Source organism: Benincasa hispida, chromosome 4 (assembly GCF_027475165.1).
Source record: "Benincasa hispida cultivar pf3 chromosome 4, pf3_genome.v1.1, whole genome shotgun sequence".
NCBI lineage: Eukaryota > Viridiplantae > Streptophyta > Magnoliopsida > Cucurbitales > Cucurbitaceae > Benincasa > Benincasa hispida.
In genome coordinates, this window is record NC_143481.1 from 63621459 (window position 1) to 63626011 (window position 4553).

General features: G+C 34.3%; 1 pseudogene; it reads left to right on the top strand.

Annotated features, from left to right (window-relative positions):
• The first annotated feature begins 3283 nt into the window (after positions 1-3283).
• On the top strand, positions 3284-3455 carry LOC150036880 (5.8S ribosomal RNA; annotated as a pseudogene).
• The last annotated feature ends 1098 nt before the right edge of the window (positions 3456-4553 follow it).

Genomic DNA, 4553 nt, shown 5'->3' on the forward strand with positions numbered 1-4553 from the left:
ACTATACACTAGAAGAATTTTGGGCTTTAATGTCAGTTTTAAATCGACATTAAAGGGGACATTAAAGATAATGTTATTAAAGCCCTTTAATGTCGGTTTTAAACCGACATTAAAGGGCTTTAATAACACAGTCTTTAATTTCGGTTGCAACCGACATTAAAGACCTTTAATGAAATTTTCAACTGACATTAAAGGGCTTCGATGTCGGTTGCAACCAACATTAAAGCCCTTTGATGTCAGTTGCAACTGAAGACCAAGAATCAAATGAAGCCCTCTAAACCGACATTGAAGCCCAGAATCTATCTGTTTTATCAATTATTGTCTGTTTTTTTTTTAAATTCCGTTGCCTAATCCATTTTTTCGGTCAAGAAGTTAAAAAATACATTATATGTCTCGTGTTGGGTCAGGAAATGTCCATCATTTTTTTTAATTAAAAAGTATAAAAAAATTTGCATGGCAAGCCATCAATATTTGTGTTCCACCTATGAATTTATCCACAAACAAGAATCAATATTTTCAATCCATTACATATACTCAACAAATATGAAATAAACACACTAATCACCAACATTTGCATAACAATAATAGACTTTCATAGAATACTTACACCAAGGTATCATTTCTTTCATTCACAAATATCAGTTAATACTAATTCCACAAATACTTAACACCAAATACCCCATGAAAACAAAAATATTATACATAAATCTTCCAATAAACAGATCATGGTTAGATAAATTTGCATTCATTCTAAGCTAGCATTTACATTCTATTGAGACAAAAAACAAGAATTACATCCTTACACAAATCGGCCAACCAAACTTGCCCATTAGGTTCGAATTGCGTCAATCTCTCATTGGGTATATGCTTTTTTGTATTGAACTACAATTAGGAAAAAAAGATAAATTCAACATAAGTTTACGTTCATATATTAAATTAAAGTTAGTATATAAAAAATAAATAATTTACATACGAGTCTAGTAATGGGAGTAGTAGGATTATGCACTATTTCGTATATATACTTTTGCACATAGTACCCACATCCTACAGAATTTAATTGACGGGGGCACTGCATATAAAGAAGTTGAAAAAAATTATTTTTATGTTCGAATGAACATAAATTGTTAAAAAATGAATACAAATTTACCTTTATAGGTTTCCATTTTGGAGAAGACTGATGGTGTTGGAGATTTTGCTTGGCTTGCCATGTTTTGAATCTATTAAATAGTTTGAAAACATTAGTTAAACATAAATACTTCAATTAAGAGCTAAGAAAGTTCAATTACACTTACATATTTATAACTCCATGAAAATCCTCTTGAACCTTACTTCGAGGAGAGTCCAAAACAGAAACACAATTTTCTTGTACATTGATTACAATCAATATCCAATGATAAATATAATAAGCAACAATTTTGAAATATTAGTACGTGTATAATGCAAATTAAAAATAACTTAAGAACTTGTATTTACTTACCTTGTGTTATATGGAATAAGGACCTATTGGTCTAAATTAGCCAATTTTAGTTGATTGGCTAAATTTCTGGATCAAATATCTTGAGACTTCACTTGTGGCGATATTCTTGATTGATCAATTATAAAAAACTTCTTCGTAATATCACGACCACATTCATCCCAAAGATACCTAAACAAAGTAAAAGTTATTATTTAAACATGAAACAAAGTATATATGATTGAATCTAGATGAGTAATACTTATTCAATGTATGTCAAAATACACTGTAGCGTATTTCAACCATATTACAATATTGGATCGATCATCGCAGCCTAAATAAATAAATTTGTCTCTTCCAAATATATGCTCGTCCAAAGTGATACGGATCATGTCTACATCATTTATGTTATGCATGGCAAGTCCGTTCAAGAGTTTGATGGTACCATTGGCGTTAGTATATTTGGAAGACTGGCCAAAACTCTTAGTTGTTGAATGGTTCTACCACAACCAAAGTTACAAAAATGCAAAGTAGGAAAAATAATAAAAAACCAAACTTATATACTGAAAAAGAGACATACTTTTTTCTCGTCAACCATAACTACAAGTTCACGAGGCCATTTTACGAAGTTGCCCATTGCTTGATTTAAGGACTCTATTTTACCCTTCACAGGAATTGGTATAGGCAAATCTTCTCCAATGACAATGTCAATCAGAACTTTAACAGTTAAGCATGACACATCATCATCAAATGTTGTGGTTACTGCAACAATATTATCTACAGTTCCTATAGCCAAGTGGCATGGTGTCCCCTTAACAAATTTAAAAGAACTTATGTCATGCATAGTTAAGCACGTACAATATGATTAAAATTTAAAAGTCACAACAAATAAATTACCTCCAAATCTTCTTTAGGCATCTTCTCAGTATCTTCTTCTTTAGATGCACTTAGTGAAACTCTTATCGCTCTATCCAAATTTAGCTTTCAAATTATATAACTTTACCAATGTAAATATTTTGGAAAAAGTTTTACAATTTGGGTACAATGATTTCTTTGCATCATCTAATAATTGTTCAAAATTATCAGATTTTTCACTAAAATAGTTATTGTAGGCAGCCTCAAACATTCCAATTGGGTCATCAACATCAATATCATCCTCATCAACTTCGTCTCTTTCACTAGTAGACACATTTTCATTGTTTCTCTTAACCAGTAATGATTCACTGTGAAAAATCCATGTCTGATAACTTTGATCTGTACCATTAAAAAATAAGTAATCTCTTATTCTGTTCACATTTAGAGTTTTTGCATTCACACACTTCAAACATGGACAACTCATGATATTTGGTATATTTGAATGTTGTAGACCATTTTTAATAAACATCTCGATCCCTAAACCATACTCAGCTGACATTCTATTCATTTTCATCCATGACTTATCCATGATTGTAAAATATGCAACTTAATCTACAAAAAAGAAAAACAATAACAAGGAAAAATTTAAAAGCATAAAATTATGATTGTAAAATATGCAACATCAACAAATTTAAAGAAGCTTAATCATTGGAACAAAACATAAAATTAATTTAGCCCATTAAGTATTGCCCTTTTTGTTTTGATCTTATATTTATTCATGTACCTTATGTTTCCTTATTCTCCAAATTATGTAAAAGCCAAGCGAATAAGTATTATTTATCGATTAATATTATTCTTCTTGTTTACGCCACTTCCGGCGCAGGTCGCGCCAAGGAACTTGAAATGAATCTGCCTGCCCCTTGCCCCGGCCTCGGTGTGCGGGGGGTGGAGCATTCTTGTCGTATTACTCACAACGACTCTCGGCAACGGATATCTCGGCTCTCGCATCGATGAAGAACGTAGCGAAATGCGATACTTGTTGCCATTTCTTTCTATAAACCAAAGGAATCCCCTTTCAAATATTCAAAACAAAGCAAAAGGGCACAACTTCACCTTCTTCTCAAGTTCTTATTTTATTTACTTGTCTCTTTGATGATCCTATAAATATCCTTAACAAGCTTTCCACTACACAACACCATTGTATTCGATTTTCTTCACCATCTTTTCTCTCAAACATAACAAAAAACATTTCAAATAACACCTAATTAACACTTGAACCACACCAATCAATAATCAACAAATTTCAAGACTACCAACCAAGTATATATTCTTCAACTAATTTAACTCCAACATTTCTAAATTTCAATAAGCTTAATCATTAAAATAAAAATAAAATGAATTAAATAACTTTAAATTACTAAATTGAAAGTTCATATGAAAATAAAATTATACCTTTCCAAGCAAACAACTTAAACAACCCACAAACTTAAAGAGATCCGAACTGTATCTCGAAGATTGGAACGCCGGCGAGCACCGAACCTTTGCGAACAGAGTTGAGATGGCTGATTTGACAAACGGCGAGCTGACCATGACGTCGGTGACGCACCTCTACGACTAGAATCACCAAAAGCCCACGCGCCGACAACAAACCACACGAAAGAAACTAGACAACCGGATAACCCGCACGAAACCAACCGGACAACCAGAAAAACCACACGAAACCAACCGAAAGCCTACCGATCGAAACCCCATGAAAGCAATCGGACAAACCCCACGAAACCCACTGGACAACCCACAAAAGTAAACGGACACACTCGAACGACCGGAAACCATACGAACAATCCCCACGAAACCCCACGAGACTAATCGGACAACCAACTGGACAACCCACGCACCGACAAAGAACACTTCGAGAAAGCCCATGCGCCGACGGAAACCAACCGAAAATGACCGGAGAACACCCACGACGATGATCCACCACCGGAAGAAGCCCACAATGACAGAGATCTAAGGAAAACCGGTGATGACAACCCAAATCGAACCCACGAAAACCAACCGAAAACCCACGAATACCGGTGACGACAACCCACGAACTGATGTGCATGGCCAAGCTAAGAGCACCAGTGATGACAACCCAAGTTGAAGGCAACGCCGACCAGCTGAGAGAGGAGAGAGTTATGTTTGGGTAAAGTGTTGGTTAAGGGTTGTTTTGGTAAAGTTTTAGGCGGTGAAGATCGAGCTAAGA